Raw genomic sequence first — 20,765 nt, forward strand, 5'->3', positions numbered from 1 at the left:
AAGTTTATTTTTATTTTTTTAAATGCTAGTATTAGTGGCATAGTGGAAAGCTAAGTTGCGATTGAGTGCGTCGAATAGGCGGCTTTGGTTGGCGATTATGAGCCGAAATGCAATAAAATTAACTGAAAGATGGGGGAAAAGAAGAAATATTTATCAGCTGCCATCGATGACGCGCTACGCGCAGCAGCGACCACTGATTCTGTAAAGTGATAAGCAATTGGCAAAGCGAAAACAGCAAAAGCAACAGCAACAACAATGAAAGCAATTTCAGCAATCCTCATACCAGCACATTTCGCGCCGCTTTTGGTGGTTTCACATTGTCGTCATCATCATCACGCCGCAATCGCACCAAGTTCGGCAGTCAGCAGTCGACAGTCGCTATAACAACCGTCACAGTTATCGCTACTGCCGCACAGTGTAACAGAGCAGCAGAGTAAGGACTCAAAATGAAGTAATAAAATTGGGTTGGTTATAATTTACGGCACCCGCCGTAACTAAATGAGTTGTTAAGTGACTAGCATTCGGTAGTACTTGCGTTTGAAATCCGCTGAGGGAATGAAACACTAAGAAGTATAAAAAAAGTTTTTTTCTAGTAGCGGTCGCACCTCGGCAGGCAATAGCAATCCTCCGAGTGTACTTCTGCCGTGAAAATGCTTCTCGTGAAAAACCATCTGCCATTCGGAGACGCTGAGATCAGGGACAGTGCGAACTATGTGATTTCACTACTGCGAGTTTAGAAAGGAAGAGAGGTCTACGTATTATCTGAAAGAACTAATGAGTGGCCGAAATATGGGAGTGCTTGAGAGCTTGAGGTGCTGGCCGATACTAAAAACGTCTAAATAGTCTACAGAAAATTATATCGCTTACGGAAAGTTTCAAAACCGGATTCAAGAATGGCATCCACAGCATGCTTAAGTTATAGAGGAAGCACTTTTTACACTTGCAGGCGCATGGTGCAGCTGTGGATGTCTGAAAGGAGGTGCAGACGCTGAAACCCAAATCCTTTGCGACGGAACTGTTCGACCATTACCCGACCATGACGAAGTGCGAATATCAACAGCGCGACTAAGTAAAAATAAAGCCTAGGGATATGACGGACGGACGGATCAAAACTACTGAAATAAGGCGACAAAGAGCTGGTAAGGTGCATTTATCAGTTCGAGCGTTTTATTTGAACGGCTGAATTGCATCGTCAACTCACTGATTGCAGCTTATCAATGTGGCTTCAGAGCTGGAAAATCTACTATAAACCACGTATTACCATACGAATTCTTGGAAAATACTTGAAATGAGCGAATTAGACAAATTTTAAATTTTAATTTAACTTCGTAAAAACCACATCCTACGCGAAATTAGTGGTAAAGTTAGTTTGCTAACGTTAAAATTTGCCCTCAAATTAATTTCAACTTGGAGGCAGCAAAAATATTACTTTAAAAATATTTTGCTTGAAAGCTATTAAAAACTTAAAAAACTCGTTTAATAATAGGACTATGAATAAGTTCGTGCGGTTTTACAACAGATGGCGTAACTTGATTATTATTCCATCGATCCACATTTCCAAACATTCATTGGAGAGCTACTGTCGTAAGGCACAAACGTCAGTATAAGTTTTTTATTTGAAGCGTAAACAACAATATTTTTACCACACTTGAAAATGTCGAATTTCGTGCCAAATAATGTGTTTTTGCGGGGAATTCTTCTTCATTATTTTAATATGAAGAAAAAAGCAGCCGAAAGTCATCGTATCTTGGTGGAAGTTTATGGTGAGCATGCTCTATCTGAGCGAACGTGCCAGAAGTGGTTTGCACGCTTTAAAAGTGGTGATTTTGGCTTGGAAGACGAAGAACGCGAGGGTGCGCCGCCAAAGTTCATGGATACCGAATTGGAGGAATTGCTCGATCAAGATCCGGCTCAAACGCAAGAAGAGGTTGCAAAAACTTTGGGAGTTGATCAATCAACCATTTCCAAACGTTTAAAAGCCATGGGAATGATCCGAAAGGTAGGCCATTGGGTGCCGTATGAATTGAAGCCAAGAGACGTTGAACGCCGTTTTATGGCATGCGAACAACTGCTTCAACGGCACAAAAGAAAGGGTTTTTTGCATCGAATTGTGACTGGCGATGAAAAGTGGGTCCATTACGACAATCCAAAACGTCGGGCAACGTATGGACATCCTGGCCATGCTTCAACATCGACGTCGGCGCAGAATATTCATGGCCTGAAGGTTATGCTGTGTATCTGGTGGGACCAGCTGGGTGTTGTGTATTATGAGCTACTGAAACCGAATGAAACGATTACGGGGGATGTCTACCGACGACAATTGATGCGTTTGAGCCGAGCACTGCGAGAAAAACGGCCGCAATACGCCGATAGACACGACAAAGTTATTTTGCAACATGACAATGCTCGGCCACATGTTGCACAAGTGGTCAAAACATACTTAGAAACGCTCAAATGGGATGTCCTACCCCACCCGCCGTATAGTCCAGACCTTGCGCCATCCGATTACTATCTCTTCCGATCGATGCAACATGGCCTGGCTGACCAGCACTTCCGTAATTACGATGAAGTCAAAAAATGGATCGATTCGTGGATTGCGGCAAAACCGACCGAATTTTTCACAAAGGGAATCCGTGAATTGCCAGAAAGATGGGAAAAAGTAGTAGTAAGCGATGGACAATATTTTGAATATTAAATTTGTAACCATTTTACGTCAATAAAGTTTCAAATTTCGAAAAAAAACCGCACGAACTTATTCATAGTCCTATTAAATAAATTAAAATTTTCACCAAATGCTCTAAACTTTTTCGAAATTTTATATTAACAAAGCTAAGTCACATACAAATATATATCCGTTCTTATAACTATCATACTTTGTGCAAAAATGCGATAAAAACTGCATTGATTTTTCATTGGCTGGATTTCAATGTGCGCTTCTGCATGCTCTCTGCTTTCTCTATGTGCGGATTTGTTATTGTGCTGGTCACTTCCCTTTAGTCTATACTTTGTCTTAACGATGAAGTACCGAATGCCGGTTGTTTGCTACAGAGTTGGTGTATAAGGAAGAGTAATAATACTCTGAAATATCTCCAAAAACCCTTAGAGCTGGAATTTACGAAACCGTCCTGGATTTAACGCCCACGATCTCACTACATAGTGAGCAGATTTTGGGAATTCCTGCAAATTGCTAAGTTCTATAGCAAGAAAATTCTAGCATTTATTTCGAAAATTTATAAAAATATTTACAGCGCTCATTCAACTGCTCAACATTAAAAAAAAGGGTAATCGCTATTCTCTTTCATTACCGAAACGCTTATTCTGAGTATCATATAAATTTGCCTAACACCCTGAGCCAATCTTAAAATGTCCCTATAACGTAACGCTAAGATTTCCATTTTCAGCTGTATTTTTTCTTTTTATATTTTTGCCACTCATTTATGATCCCTGCCCCAATGTGCGCCGCCACCAACGCGCCTGCTAAATTGCGAAAACAAACCATTTGTACGGAGCGGCGCGTTGCACTGATTGTACAATTTTATTGTGAATTTAACAACATAACACGCGTGCATTGTTATACACCAATTGTTAGCTGTTGCCGTTGTTGTTGCCGATGATGGTGCGTTGCGCGTTGTTGGCCACAGCATGACAGGCCCACCATAACAACCGTGATCATAGTGAGGGCGGCGGCGCGAAGGCTGTAAAGGCCTCAACGCGACCTTCTCGCAACCAGCAGACCCAGCAACGAAAGCGTTTGTATGAGCAAGAATAAGAAGAAGATTAAGAAGCCTAAGAAAAAAGCAACAGCCTCAGTCTTGCCTGTTATTACTGCTGTCGCCTCTGTAGCGGTAGTAGGAGCAATTTAGCGCGCTGCCTGTGTTTTTTGTTGCTGCTGCCTCTGACGTATCGGCCCTCAAAAATCTGCCAAAGTCACTGGTTGCCGCTGTCTCTTTTTCGGGCAAAAGCCAATAGCAACAATAACAATAGCGTTGAGCTGTGGCTGCTGTTGTTCCCTTTGTATAGAGTTGCTGCTGCTGCCACGTCCGTGCCACAACCTCCAATTCAACTCCAAACGAAAATGTGTACACTTTACGTGTGCGCTTTTATCGCTTTACAATCGAAGGCAATAAATATCTTACAAATAAGCAGAATGTGCCGGAATGCAGGCTCAGAGAGTCAAAATGCAAAAACAAAAAAAAAACCAAGTATATAAAAAATCAAAATAAATACAATACAATTGAGAAATACAAACTAAAATAAAAATAAATAATGGCCTCACGAGCAAACGGCGTTGATAGTGCAAATTCGCGTAACTGGAAGGTGACAAATAAAATTATAATTGACGAACTGTAAAAACTAACAAGGAGTAATGAAAAAACGGTAGTTTTGAAAATAAGTACAAATTTCCAAAGTAAGTAGTGATAATTATTACAAATGTTTAGAGACCAAAGTGTGGAAAATCATTCTCTGTTCCAAAAAAGATTTACAACAAATTTTATTAGAAGAAAAATATGAAGCTTTCATCGAGTATTTTTACTGGAATTCGGCAATTTCTTCTGTGCGTCGTGATGTGGTGCGATAAATAGAGAACCTTACAATTCTAAGACTTCTTGGAACGATGATTGGTTTTATGAGAAGCTTTGTTTATAACAGAAATGCCCTCAAATGTCAACTAGGGTCAGCCAAATCTATTAGACGAATTTTTTTTTATCTGTTTGGTATATATGCCGCAATGGTTTTTGGACTTAGAAACTTCAGCCGGAATGCTGGAAATAAATACACTCGGTTTTGGTAGTTGTGGGGCTCTCCAATAGGCTTTTCAAAATATGCAATTTGACCGCAGCTGCTACCCAGTTTCCCAACTAATGTTGTTAGGGCCCTCTAAGATGCTCTCCAAAATATGCACATTGGTTGGAGCCGCGATCGAGTCTACGCATAAATGATTTTGGAGCTCTCCAAGATGCTTTGCAAAATACGTACTTTAGCCGAAGTCGCGATCCAGTTTGCGGAATAATGATATTGGACCTCTCCAAGATACTTTCCAAAATATGCACTTTGACTAGAGCCGCGAATTGGTGTTCGGACTAATTATATTGGTGCTCTCTAAGATGATTTTTGCCCTTCGCACATTGACCGGAGATGTGATTCAGTTTCCGAACTAATGATATTACATCTCCAAGATGGTTGCATCATTTACTCTCAATGCATAGCAAGCCTCATACGACTCCTTAGCTCATTAATCAATCCCACAGATCGTTGCACCAAATATAATCATCTTACTAAATTGGCTGTTAACTTGCCTGCGGTATCCTTGCTTGACCCCTGAGATAGTCTGTAATAATTTTACAACCGCTCGGGCTGAGAAGGTTTCTTATAGAGCGTGCAATTGTGGATAGCAAATCGTTTTTTAACTCTGGACTAACATAACCTAACAAACTGGATTGTGAGAGGAGATAGCTTGCTGGCCACCACTTATCGCAGACGAAGGGCTTCAGCTGCCTCGTAAGGCCCACGTTAACTTGGCACAATTAAGTTTAGGATATGGTATTTACATAAGAGGCTAAATTCCTACCTATCCAGAATCGACTTCGACGTACTCAACATAACACATAGGTTGAAAAGCACCGGACCTAACACAAAGATGTTGCTAGATTTATTGCATTCACGCCTTTTCCAGTTATTACTAACCTTCAAAAACAGCTGTTAAAATTTCATGATATTCTGTTCATTAGTTCGTGCGTTATTGTGGTAAGAAAGACACTATGCACTTTTGTTATTTTCAAAACAGTGGATCAAAAAGAGTTTCGTATTTTAATTTTATACTGCTTCGTGATGAGAGAAAATATCGTTCAAGTAAAGCAATGGCTTGAAAAATGGCTCTGCTCCATCAAAAACAACGATAAAACGATGGTTTGCCGGTTTCAAACGTGGTGGTAGAGACAGCAGTACTATATGTACTATATGTTTATGACATAAAAAAATGTTCGCCCCTCAAAACTGAGCCCTTTTTGTAGCAAAAGATAAATCGTTCTACAAAAGTGGTATTGAAATGTTAGAGCGTTGCTGGACTGATTGCGTTGTTCTTGATGGAAATTACGTTGATGAATAAAGCTAATTTTGAAAGACATGTTTTCTTTGTTAGGTTCGGGACTTTTCAGCCCATATTATATAAGGATTGTAAAAAAATCAACTGATCAGAATTTTACCACGAACATTTTTAGAAGATAAACAAATTACTTTTTATTCATATTTGCTTAGTTTTTGCGTTTTTTTGTAATCCAATAAAAAACAACAATTCTTCCTCCATATTCTTCTTTTGTCCTCCTTAATTTTAAATAACAAAATGGAGACTGTTTTTTGAGACTAAAAATTAAGACCTGAGACTAAAGACTGCTTACTGAAAAGCAACTGGCATAAATATAAGATTTCAACGCTGAAAGTGTGACTATTTGTGGTTAAAGACTGCTTACTGACTACCGGCAATAGCCTAACTAAGAAGATGGTATTTCACGTGCAAGTTTCGCTTCTAGCAGCTTTTTGTTTTCCCACAGTTCGATAGTGTCTATTTTAGGAATGCTTAGATTTTCGTCAATGTGTCATTATAGTAGGTTGATTGGTGTTGGTGCTGTCTGAGCGACAAAGCCCAGACCCAATTAGCATAAAATATGCCACTTGTCGACAATTTTCTTTTTAATTTCTTTCAAGTTGGTCATCGCGAATTCTTCCAGCGTTCTATGTAGTAGAGCACCCAGACTTGGGCAGTCACATAGACAGTGAAAAATTGTTTCTCTAGATTCTTCTTGATTAGGTAGGTAGGTAAAATGGTTGAAGTGCACCTGGCACTCCTCAAGTAGCACTAAAGCGCCGTTTTGATACCATTATGAGACCTCTAACAGGTAGATATTTAAAGTCAGCCAGAGCTGTTGATATAACGGAGAAGATTGATTGGATTTAGGTTAACGCGCTGCCCCAGGCTTCTTGATTGCAGCTTCTACATTTATTGTTGAACGGCCACCCTATCTTCCTGGCATGACCTCCAAAAGGACAGTGACCGGTTATTGTTGATGTAATTTTGAAAATGTCTGCCTGTGGCTTCTTAACAATTTGTCAGTTCTGGATTTATTGAAATATGGCCACGTTTGTTTAGCTATTTTGCAGGTATCCTCCGGTTAAGTTTACTTTTCAATGCCCTGCTTCTGGAATAGAGAGAAGATCTGCCTTTTTGCGCATTCCTTGGGGACAGCCTATTTCTACTGCTTCTGATTCCTTATAGGATGTCCTTGTAACAGTAACGTGGATGATCAATTCTGAATGGTACACCAACATTTGTTTGCTAGAAGTGTTTGAAAAAATAAGGCTATGATCGCCCGTTTTTCCGGGAACTCTGGCCATGTCGCAATAGTGCCACTAGAGAAACTTCTACCAATCAATTCGGAGCGACACACAACCATTTGTTTGCCAAAAGTTTCGGAAAATTAAGAAAAACCTACTTCCGAAGACGAATCATCCTTAGTTTTTGAGCATTTAAAACAACCAACTGATGAGTCATCCGGCACAATTTGGCCTACCATATCAGCGTGATTTGACAACAAAGGGTTTCTTCTTCTTCAGGCAGATCAAAAACAAAATCCGATATCAGTGTCTGAGGGATCGCTTGATGCGTTCAAATTACATCTTTTCGAGGACCTCAATCGGATGGAAAAATACTCCGAAAACTAGTTTACACGCATTATGTTTGATTAGACTTTTTTTTTTATTAGACAAGCTATCACAAAACTTAAGTAGCAGCCTTAGTACAAGGTGGCGCAAAATTAATCACCCTATCGCAAGAATTACTGCGGCCGCCGTAGGCGAATGGGTTGGTGCACGACTACCAATCGGATGCGCGCCGGTTGGAGTCTCCGTGCATGAAGCACCAAATGATAAAAAAGTTATTCTAATAGCGGTCGGCCCTCTGTAAGTAATGGCAAGCCCGCGAGTGTATTTTTGGAATGAAAAAGCTCCTCATAAAAACCATTTGCCGTTCGGAGTCGGCTAAAAAACTGTACATTCCTCGATTTGTGGAACAGAATTAAGACGCCCGCCACAAATACGAGAAGAAGTTCGGACAATCATCCAAAAAGGGTGTAAGTGCTAAAGTCGGAATATTTATAATTTTTGTAAATGAGGTCGTACGTCATCCATTGTTTTACCCTTATGCACTAGGCAGCTGCAGTATGAAAACAGATAAGAAATAGAGCGCGTAAAAGTCAAAATAAAGATTTCCATCACCCAATTCATTTTTTTTATTTAATAAAAAAGTTTTTCAAAACCGAATTGCGCCACCTTGTAGTAGTAAATTCAATCCTTACCACGATTTTGCAAACTTGAAAATGACAACCGCTACATTTTTCGAATTTTCGACAAGCTCCTTAGCAACATGCTAGCGAATCACGGCCACAATGCAAGCTTTCGTGCTGCGTACGTGTGCGTATGTGGATGCGTGAGCGTAAGTCCCAAATTTGGTATACCCAAAATTCCATTTAGCCTTATCGCTCATGGCCATCGTCCATTCGTACAACAACAACAATGGCTAGCAGAGCGGCTAATGCGAATAGCAAGAATGATATCAACAGGGAAGTAGCGCGTCGTCGAAGCACATAAAATAACTCCTTGCCTGTACAAAAACAGGCACATATAAATAGCAAATATATATTAAATATGTACATACGTGTGTATGTATGTATGCATACTTATATGCGATATGTGAGCACAATCAAGGCAACATACAAATAATACGGCCCACGTTAGTGCATGCGGCTTATCAACGCAGAATCACTAGCGTACACTCATGTATGTATGCTATGTATGTGTATGTATGTAGGGGCAGTGTGCATGTGTGCTTGTGCATATATTTATGCTGGTTTGAGTATTTATGGTTTGGTGTGTGAATAAAAATTCATACTTATTTAATAATAAATTACATTTAACTTCCTTTTGGTAACAGCGCCGCACATACAGATGTGGCGAGTGAGTGCTCGAAGCGCACTAAAGGGGGTAAAAAGCATGCAGGCGATAAGCCGGATGTTGCTATATCACTTACTCGTATGTGTGTATGAATTGTATACTTTAATCATATAAACTAAATACAAAACATACTTATGTGTGCACACTATTTCCACTTTTATATGTTTGCGCAAACGTTGAAACGTTCAAACTGCCGAATTGTCGTAATCCTTTCATTTTACGACGCTGTTAGTTTAAAATATGATATATCCTCTTTCAGCAAACAAAACAAAAAATATATATTAATAATAAAGCTTATCGCTGATGAAAATCTCCACACCAACAAAAGCAACAGCCGGCGCTGGTGACAAGAAAAGTGTGGCATGAAAATGAGGGATTGCGAGAAGGAGATCAACCGCAGGCCGGCTTATAAGTTAAAAGAGAGCCGCAAAGTAACAGTTGGCGGTCTAGCTGACACTTAGCTTTGGCCAAGGCAATTTAGTGGGCTCAAAGTGGGAAATACAACCATAGCTGGTATTCCATGTACTTAGCCGCATTACTCGCACAACTACATCCACATCTACATCCACATCTACATACATCTAAATAATTTCCAGCTAGCACCAGCCATCTAAGTCTGTATACGCACAATCCGTAGGATAAATGTTCTTATCTTTGACGACCAGACGATATTATAATACAATTTCAAGTTGACGCGCGAGCGCCCTTTGCACCAAGCGCCTCCAACCATTGCGTGGTCGTTTCTTTGCGCCACATCCTGTTTAGTGCTATGTCCTTGCTTCATATCAGAATCCGTTTTCTTCGTCGTAGATATGTACATACGTACATACATAAATGCACTTGCACATTTATATATTTATGAAAATAATTCTCTTCAATTTCTCTGCTTTCATTTGTTCGGTTCATAATAAAGTATCCTTTCGGCTAATATATTTGACGGGAATATGCGGTGCAAAAGTGCTGAGTGGGTGAGGGAGTTGAGTTGGTGAAAAAGTACATAGAAAATGATAGGGAGCACTAAACCACAAATGCCTTCTGCTTGAAGAGATTGGTAGCCAGAGCAAAAAAAAAAAGTAGAGTCTGCGTGCGTTGTACCCGTAAATTATGATTGCCGTAAAAGAAGTTGCAAGTGAGACGGTGAGAGCATATTTTACTTTAGAATATGGAATTTTGGCTAAGGGAAGCTATAATTAAAAATACACTGAATGGCAGACACATTTTATATGCGAACACCTCACGAAATTATTATAAAGTCGCTATAAAAATACCCTTTCAAAAGACACGCCTGGAAGTTGTTTTAAAATTACAAATGTAAAAAGTTAGATTCTTTCAGGTTTACCTACTTTTATTCAAAAAACGGCTTTTAATAATTATAAAATCTGTTATAAATATGTGAAAAATTACACAATTTATAATATATGTCCACCAAATCCACCACGTCTACAAGTAAAATATGCCAAACAGTTGATTCATAAATAACTAATTGTTGAGAACGTGGGTATAGTCGAGATATCGATGTTGAAGTTTGTTCAGCAACACTTTGCGCTACAGCAGCGATAATCTCAACAGAGCGTCCACTTTTTGGTCTGCCAGTCTTTTTTCTATCCTCGACAAAACTAGTTTGTTGAAATTTTCTCACCAACCTTTGAATTTTCGACTAATTCGGATGATTCCACCAAAAAAAAAAATTACGAATTTTTGCTATGTGTTGTCCGTAAAGATCGACCATTTTCATAATAAATTTCAATAATTTTAACGCGTTGTTCTTTGTTTAAGTATCCCTGATTAAAATTGTACAACTGTCGTTTTGACAAATATCCGAAATGACATAAAAAAATGGTTCCGTCTAGGAATTATTAACAACCGACATTGTACGCATAACTTTTGAAATACCCTTTATTGCCAAGTGTGTACTAATTTTTTTTTATTCGACAAATATTAGCAAGTTTGACTATTTATTTATTTTTAATTTAAATATTTTTTTTTTAATATGGGTCATTCTGTAACAAAAACTATAATAATCCAAGTTTCAAACTTTGTACAGGACTTATAAAAATTCGACAGATTTTCAACAAAATTTCAAAATTTTTAACAAGAATTACAACAAAATTAGGTACGCAGTTTTATAGCTAATTCAATTTTAGTACAGCAAAGTGCAAGTTTGAAGTCGCCCAAGATTTTCTTATATTTTTGATAATTGTTTTCCCTAACGATGTATAAAAATACTCGTATAGTTCATTGCCTAACAAAAACCATTTCTTTAAATGCAATTTTCACAACTCTTTTTCCTAATTGCACACTCTTTAATTTGAGTTTCCAAAAAGATTTGTACTATGCAGTTTTATAGCTCATTAAGCACCCTCCCCATTTTGCCGCAGGGTGTAAATTTTTTAATACGGCGATGTATAGAAAGCTGCCTAAATATTTTTCATTTATCGGGCGTTTTTTTTTTAGCGGCATGCGAACTATCGATATCGATAATTATGGATTGACAGTTGAGAATGGCAAACTGTGTTGACATTTCTTTTAAGTAAGGTTTGGCAAGTCATCAGGAAATTTACTTTGAGAAAAAAATCTATTCGCAAAGTTAATAAAACACTTCGAGGAAGAAGCACACACTGAGGAAGAAGTTGCAGTTAAGGTGCATGGCGAGCGCCATCGAACTACGCTGACTGAATTTTTGTTTCCAACATGACGGTGCAATTTGCCTAACAGTCGATTTATTGGACTGATCGAATGGACCTTGTAACTCGCAGCCGCGGCAGACACATGCCATATATCAGATTGAAAAATAAATGTCATGAAATTATAATATTTCGGTTTTCTATTTTCATTTGTATTATTAGTTCTCAAGCTCTTAAAAAGCCACACTTTATATTTAAGATTCTAAATTAAGGTCTAAAAGGTTGTGATAATTGACCCAACATTTTTTGCTCGTACTGTTTTTAAATATGAAATACCCTTAGCGACCTGTATAGCCGAATGGGTTGGTGAGGAACTACCATTCGGAAGAGCTCGAGTTTGAAACCAAAAAAGAAATGATAGAACAGTATTTTCTAATAGCGATTGTTCCTCGGTAGGCTGTGGCAAACCGCCAAGAGTATTTTTGCCATGAAAAAATGATTTGCCATTTAGGCGACAGTGGGGGCCACTCCATTTGTGGAAAAGAATCAAGGTGTACTCCATAGATAGGAAGAAGAGCTAAGTCAAACCAATTATTTATATGCAAGATGTCGCAGAATTAATCATCGATTTTGGTTTTTGAATAACTTTTTTATTAAATAAACAAATTATTTTGAGTGATGGAAATATTTATTTACCCTTACCGCGCTCTGTTGCTTGTCTTATTGTATACAGTTGCTGTCTAGTGTCAAATATGATTGAGGAGCAAGGCCATTTGCAAAATTTATACAGTAAATCTTCCGATATAGTAAGCAATTTCGCGCCATCTTGTGTATGAATAGAATAATTTTTAAAATAATATTAAATATATTTTTCTTCTTCTTGATTAGCGCGATAACCGCTACGCGATTTGGCCAACGTGCAAAGGTCCAACAATTTTCCGTAGAATCTTTCTGTCAAACACTCCAAGGGACACCTCAGCGTTCTAGCTTCTGCGCCACACATTAGGACGGGCATGATAAAAGCGTTACAAATTATTAGTTTTGTTCGTCGAGAGAGGACTTTACTACTCAGTATTAAATATATTTACTATTCATAAATAGGGTTTACGAATATTGAATTAGATAAATTGAGCGTTTTTCAAGAAAAATGGGATTTTTGGAGCTTTGCAGCTGGCAACTCTGCTTTGCTAGATAATAATCCAAGCGTCTTCTCCAAATTTTCCTTTGGCTGCCGGGGACATGAATCACCAAACTTTTTTTCTTTTTTTTTGTTCCCCCATTTATTTTATATATCTGTCCATTGACATTAAGTATGTTGTTTAACAATTTGGTCAGGATTTATAAATGATTGAAGAATTTTTTCGTAATTGTGATCGCGCCTCGGCCAGAATTTGAAGGTCAACATTAAGATACACAGCACAATTTGAAGAAGAAGCTTGGCCAAAAACCTATTAAAGTCCTACAAATATCCGTGAATATGAAGTCTGACTAATTCCGTTTTGAATTCGCTCTAGCCCATGCAAGTATATCTTCAAGGTGTGATAAAAATTCAATGATTTAATACCCGCATAATTTTTGAAAAACATACCCGGGAAAACGTTCAGATTTCAAATATATAGCGCTTCAATGGGAAGCATCGAAAATAATAATTATGTAATGATGCCTAAACCAGGAAAACTTCTTTAAGTCGCTTTGCTTCCCGTAATGGGTAAACACTTCAAAAAGAATTTCTCAAAGCGCTTGGAATCAATAATCACATGCAGGAACCTCATACAACCACATCAATTTGGCTTCCGGGAATGGCATTTTACTATCGATCAAATACAACAAATAACTCATACAATAGAAAATGCGCTAGAAATTAATAAAGTCTGCTTAGCAATACTCTCTGACGTCGCCCAGGCATTTGATAAAGTTAGGCACGAAGAACTGCTTTATGAAAAAACCTTACTTGCAGTTCACTGGCATTTCTGAAATCGTACATGTCAAAAAAGTACTTCAGACTAAAGCAAAAACGGGCGTAAAAATGAAAAAAAAAAAAAAAATATCGGCCGAAGTACCACAAGGCAGTAAACTTACTTACTACTTAGGCAATACTTACTCGATACCTCAGACCTATCAGTACCGAAAACGTGCAAAGTAGCTACATTTGCTTATCGAAAGCGAATCCAACACGAAATTGCAGAAATCCATTTACTAGTTTGCTACTTGGACTAAAAATTGGAATATAAAATTGAATGAAACTAAATCAGTTCACGGGGATTTCTATAACAAGAAAATTGTATATAAACCTTTATATATTCTGTGAGAGATAGTGCCATATATAGATATGCCAATAGTGCTAAGAGTATTAGGCATGACTTTGGATGCATAGGTCAAGTGGAAAAAGCAAATCAAAATCAAAGCTGCTGAGCTCAATTTAAAAATGCTAAAGCTTCAGTGGTTAATTGGCAGACATTCTGAGCTCTCAAACCAAAACAAAATCATCATTTAAGGTGTGAACCAATGGTCTTCAGTTATGGGCATGTACCGCAAAGACCAACATTCATGTATAGCGCAATCAGGGGAATCATTACAACTCCTTGAGCTACGTAATGAAGATTTGCCATATTATAGCACTTTAATAAATAAAAACAAAATTTAAAAAAAATTGTGTGATAAGAGAGCAGCGGGTTTTTCAATGTGTTCCAGAATTTGAGGTCTTCTGCCCGTAGTAGCATTTAAAATGTTTTATAACGAAAATAATTGTAGAATGTTATATAACCTTCTTCTTTAGACCGCTTTTAACTAATGCTACCAACTAATGTTCTCAAACTTGTACATGTATGTGTGTATGCATATGCACACATGTATACAAAATCAACAGTCATCAAATTTTATCGCTGTTTATGGCAACTGTCAAATTCAATTATGCTGACTAGTCTATTTACTTCGAATCACGTGTGAATATAGTAAATAAAAATGAAGTTGCTGATTTGTTGCAAATAAAATAATGGGAAAAATTGCAAAAAAATTTCATAATGTGAGTTTGATGTTTAGACCCAATAGCTCAGTAATATTGGTGGGACGATTGGGGAGAGGAAAAATGTGAGGAGTTTAAGGGTAGCTTATGTCTGGCGCGGGGATTACGTGTTCATATGTTGAGAGTTGAGGTTCCAAAAAATATTTATTCTAGCTTGACAGCTCGAAGAACAATAGATATTCCACACATAAGAGCATTTAAATGAAGTAATAATAAAAAACCAGTCAAATTATGTAAGTTTATTGATCAACACCAGGGTTAGGCATAGTGCACTAAATACTTAATGCAATAAGCCGATAGGTAAAACACAGAAAAACTGAAGATAGTGAAAAACTGAAGTGATAGTGCAATTTAGTGGTAGTGTAAAATGCACAACCCTGATCGAAGCATGGCTATGACAGAACAGCTGATCCACTGTTGAGGTTTGTGGGTAAATATAAATTCTTAAAAAATATGCCAAAACTTATTCAGGGTAGAAGTAACAGCGCGGATAGAGTATTAGAACCTAAGACAGAACTGTATGAAAAATCAGTATTCACAGTTCAAATTCCTAGCAGACGCTTTGCCTAGTACTACCCTGTGAGGTGCAGCCAATTTTGGGGGCCTCATTAGCTAATTTATCTGCTTCTTCATATACTTCCATTTCAAAGTTACACAGCTCTTACTTTCATCATAAGACCGGATCAAATAATTTTGTGTTAAAAAAATGATCTTCCCAAAGTTTTAAATTTCCTTGGTTGCAGTATTGACACTTTAGTAAATTAATAGCAAAATAAATCGAGATATTCGTAGACTAAAAAAACTTGCCTGGAAAATTTTAAAAATAATAAAAATAAATGCGAATGGTGGGAATGATAACGAAAAGGGGGGGAAAATCGGAAAAAGGTGCCTTCATTGAGTGTGGCCACAGCAGATAAAGATTAAAATACCCAAAAAGTTTAAATACATGCAATAATAATCAAATCAAATCAACCAACAAAATACTTGCAACCATAAGCAATCAAAAGCCAGTATGGCACTAAGCCCAAAAAAAGGAGAATCTGCTAAAGGATACACAGAACTAACGCTGTGATTATATATAGGTATGTACTTGGGTATGTAAAAAATGCCACCCACTAGGTGACCATTACTAAAAACCACAACTACAAGACCATCATACAATTCAACAATACATACATACCTGCGCACATACATTTTTAGAGCAACGCATTTGCCGCAAATTTCGTGACAAAAATTGGGAGCAGAGCTTGGCAGTAGCGAAGTGATTGCAAGAGCAGAGGTCAAGGGTTGGTGTGAGATCTGAAACTTTTCCTTTTTTAGGTGAAATGTGGCACGTCCAAAAGCATTGAGTTTTGAGCATAATTAATGATGGAGAAAAATAATGCTGGTAGTAACTACGGCACTAAAGGGAATAAGTAAGGTGACCAGAAAAATATATGAATAATAGTTTTTAATCTGCACATAGACAAATGGTGGTGTAAGCACCAGTTTTTATTAAACAAATTATACAGAAATACTGTAAAACACAAAAAAATAACTGGGTGCGCCATGTAACGAATGCTGTACATTTTTTTCTATGGAAGAAAACACGCAACTCTCACCCAAAAAATTGTCAAAAATCAGCACGTTTTTTGAGCCACTTTAAAATCGCCCTTTGTTATTTCAAATTTCAATGGCTTTAACAAGCACTGCGTACTCGAAGTTTTTCTAAAATGCCTGATTAAAAATATTACAATTTTTACGAAATATTTTTTTGATTTTTTTTTTTTCAATTTGCACAAAGCTTAAATTATACTTTAATTTATATGGGTTTTGTAGTAGAGTGAACTCTAGAATAAATGGCTGCTCACCCGAGGGGCCAACTTGGACAAATAATCAGAGTTCCTCCATTGTGACGTCATACAGAGAGAGAAAAGAGCCAAACAGAAAAAAGGATTGGATGACGACCGAGGGTGGCTAATTACATTTGTATTAACCGCTTCCCGCTACTGATGAAATTCCACATGTGTCTGATATTTAAAACTGGTAAATCCACAGGTGTAGAAAAAGTGAGAGCCCAGATGTCTGAATCTTAGCCCGACGAGAGCAGAGCAGTTGAGAAGAATTGGCAAAGATGATTCCACCTCACTCTCCAAACAGCTGTTGCAGGAAGTACTTGAAGCAATTCCAAGTTTCACCGCATGGATACCTAACGGACAATACACAGCAAGGATATCTACCAAAGTCGAGAGTTGCGGCTTTGTTATCCTTAGTTCCCTCGAGCTCTTTTGATCTACTCGAAACTAGCCTCGCCGAGTTGTCACGAGGCTCACCTTTCCAGGAATAGACCACAGGTTCTCAAGGAAATCCCAATCCTAGCGTTAAACCGTCTCTAAGGTCTCTCATCAGCCAAGCAGTTTGCCTCTATGCCACAGTTGCGAGAGAAGTCAGGCATTGCCCGACACATAAATAATGAGCCAAGGGCACTAACTGCCGCCTGACTATCGGAGAATGAACTCTAATTTCATTAAAAATTTATTAAAATAAATAAAAAAATTATCAAAACTTGTGAAACTCACTTTAGTAGAAAAAAGTTAAGTATGCAATTCCATTATATATCACTTTGTATGCATGTAGGTATACATAAATTAGTTAAACGGTTAATTTTGCACTTGTTGAGAGTCAACAGTAGAAACATTAATTTACTTGCATTTACCACGAAAAATTTGTCAATTTTTTACTTTTTCAATTATTCCAGCGAGCGATTTTTTTCAGAAATTGAATTATTTCAGATTGAGTATTAAAGAAGTTAGAGATGGTTATGAGGACATAAATGACAATGAATATACGGGCCGCCCAAAACCAGTAACCATCGAAAACTCCATCGAAATCGTTCGTAAATTTTTTTCAAAAATGAGCAGCAGTCATCGTTGAAATTCATGGAATCGAAGTTGAATAACTCCAAAACATCGATTTATCGCATTTTAACTGATCATTTGGGCTTACGAAAAGTCTGTGCACGTTTCATACCGCACAAGTTAACTGAGGACCGAAAATTGCTCAGAATTCAACATTCGAAAGACCTCATTAAAGAGGCGAGAAAAGGCGAGAACTTCCTTTACAACATTGTAACTGCTGATCAAACGTGGAGTTTCCAACATGAACCTGAAACTAAGCGCCAAAGTGCCGAATGGAAGGCCCCAGATGAGCCACCACCCAAAAAATCGCGTTTGGAGAAGTAAAAAATCAAGTTGATGCTTATTTGTTTTTACGATTCCAAGGGAATCGACCACAAGGAGTTCGTGCCAACGGGCCAAACCGTCAATACAATTTTCTATCATGGCGTTTTGAAGCGTTTGTTGCATCGCATTCGTCGAATTCGCCCTGAATACCGAGAAGAAGGAATCTGGCGTTTATTGCATGATAATGCACCATCTCATCGATCCACTCTTGTGATTGATTTTTTGACTAGGAATCGCATTTTAACCATCAATCACTCACCGTATTCGCCTGGTATGGCTTCCAGTCACTTCTACCTATTCAGAAAATTGCATTTGGCCATGAAAGGAACATGTTTTGCGTTCGTTGATGCCATCCAAAAGGCTTGTACCGATATCCTAAAGGACATTCCGATCAATGACATGAAACACTCTTTCGAAAAACTTTTAGATCGCGCACAACAATGTATCAAGGCCAGAGGGGCCTTGAATAAATAAATTCGAAGTTATCAGAACAAAGCTCTTGTCGTTTCTATTTTAGCTCAGTCTTGTTTACTTTGGACTTCACCTTGTATATAGACTCACTTTGGATTAAAAAATAGTTATTTTAAACTCCTCGCACCTGTGGGTGATACTGGGAAAAGTAGACAAATGCTCGTGTAGTTGGCGCATATATCCTTTCTCGTGTATTTAACCGAGTGTGTTAAGTGTGGCGTACGTCTCGGCGCTTTCACACGGTTTTTTTTTTGTTTTTTTTTGTTTTAGTTTTTCTCACGGTTCTATTGCTATAGGTTTTGTCTTTACTGTGAGGCTTTTTTTCGAATATATTGTAGTTTTGCAACCCTCTACAAGCCACTCATCAACTGTTGCATGTTGTAATACTTATATTAAAGAAAAGAAGATATTTACTAGGCATAAAACAATTAATCCATGACAATTTCAATAACGCAGGATGAGGCGGAAGTATTTTGTATTTTTCTTTAACAACTAAGCTCTAAATTGTGGAAAATACGGTTGGTTGATTATAATAACATTTGGGCAATCCGTTTAAGTTTGGATAATTTTCATTTATCCCTTTTAATAAGCTTACCTAATTATGTCGCTTCTTCACCCAGTCTATTCAAATACAAAGTGACCCATAATAGAATTCTCCCCATCACAAACTCAACTTTATTTCTATTTTCAGTTTGGTTGTTGATATCGTTTTTGATTATGCTTAAAATTATTTGATTTGACACCGCCGTTGGCCCACACAAGCACCCCATCACACAGAACTACCGCACAAATCCATTGTCAATCCGAAAAATTTACAGAAAAACACACAAAACATCCATTGTGGCAAGTAGGGTTGGTTGGTTGGTTGCTTGCATTCACACGCCACACTGCAGATGGACGTGTCGACAAGGGCTCTGGCGAGTAACTATGTAGATGAGTGACAAGAATACATATCATAATCAATTTCCGAATGACAAAAAGTCAAAAGACACAGGGGTGGGCGCAACAAAGTCAACGTCACTCGAAAAAGGGGTAGCGTGTGAACTACGACACCATCGCATGAGCAATCGCACTGACAAAATTCCCATCCCCCATCCTTTTTTCGCATCCTTTAACTAAATCGACTCGCTGCAATTGGCCGCTTGACATCATCGCTGGATGGTGTGTTTTTACGATAGATAAAGCTTAGTATTAAAATAATAAAGGGAGAGAAAAAAAGGAACTTCAAATGACTGCGAATGTGCATATCGCCAAGTACGTTGAGAGCAAGGCGTTGTCGAGGGCGGACAGTAAGCGGCGGACGTTAGGATCGAAGGAGATTAAATTTTTATTGGCAAAATAATGCGAATAAAGCGCTGACGCATGGCTGAGTATGCTGATGGTGGCAAAAGGATATACCGACGGCTAGTGGCTGCTGCTGCTGCTGCGGCTCCTGCAAATGGTGATAAACTTTGGGTTTTCACTCTATTCTAAATACTCCTACACTCATACATGCAAACGCATACATCAGCTTACTCACACATAAATGTTACAAATCAGTGTATAAAATGTTATCTGTTGCTTAGCACGCGACTTTGCCGCCAACTTCTGGCCATCGGCAACTCAATGGCCAGCAGGAGAGATCACGCCCGATGAACGCATATACATAAATTAGGAATGGCTATCCCGGGATACCGGGATCCCGAACGCACGGGATTTCGGTATTTTTATTAATTTTTTTTTTGCTTATAGTCCCGAACATTTTTGGGATTTGTAATTTCTGAAGAAGAATTTCATGTGGTGGCAAAAGTGGATATCTCAAGCTCGGGATTGCAATAACGAGACCCCGAAAATTACGGGATCGTAAAAATCGAAAAATTCACATCTCCCGAACAAAAATATATTTATATTAGTTTAAAATGTAACTATATGTGTGTATGAGTGTGAATGGGTATGAGCGCGCATTAATACATATATACATACAAATGTGCATACATACATACATACATATGCATTTATCCATTCTCATTTTCTCTTATCTATACGTACTGGATATTTATTTTTTCATTTTTAGCTTTCTTAGCCTTGCAGTTTTAAACATTCGGTTTTATTGATTGATTTTTATGGAGACACACTCTCTTGCCAAAGTAGCCGTTGGTAATAAAGTTACTGATTAATTTCGATTTATTTAACCTCCTGGCCCCAATTACAGATTATTCACAACTCTTTCCACTGCTCTTACCACTTCTTCACGCTGGGTGTGAAATTTAATTTCGTAATTTTATGGCTTATTTTGATAGTCTTTTTCACAGTGACCGTAAATATTTGTGCGACTAATATTGAATAAAAACCATAAAAAGTTTTTTATGGCCATTATTGAATTTTTCATTTATTTACTTAAGCTACTTATACCTGTGCATCAATTTGTTTCTTTAAAATTTTTAC

The 20,765-nt window shown here is 37.8% G+C and overlaps 1 protein-coding gene across 1 annotated transcript in view; it reads right to left on the minus strand.

Annotated features, from left to right (window-relative positions):
• LOC128864554 (zinc finger protein ush) overlaps positions 1-20,765 on the minus strand; it is an 89,967-nt gene that overhangs the window by 48,465 nt on the left and 20,737 nt on the right. The gene's annotated exons all lie outside the window — the stretch shown is intronic.

This window comes from Anastrepha ludens, chromosome 5 (genome assembly GCF_028408465.1).
Source record: "Anastrepha ludens isolate Willacy chromosome 5, idAnaLude1.1, whole genome shotgun sequence".
NCBI classification, from domain to species: domain Eukaryota; kingdom Metazoa; phylum Arthropoda; class Insecta; order Diptera; family Tephritidae; genus Anastrepha; species Anastrepha ludens.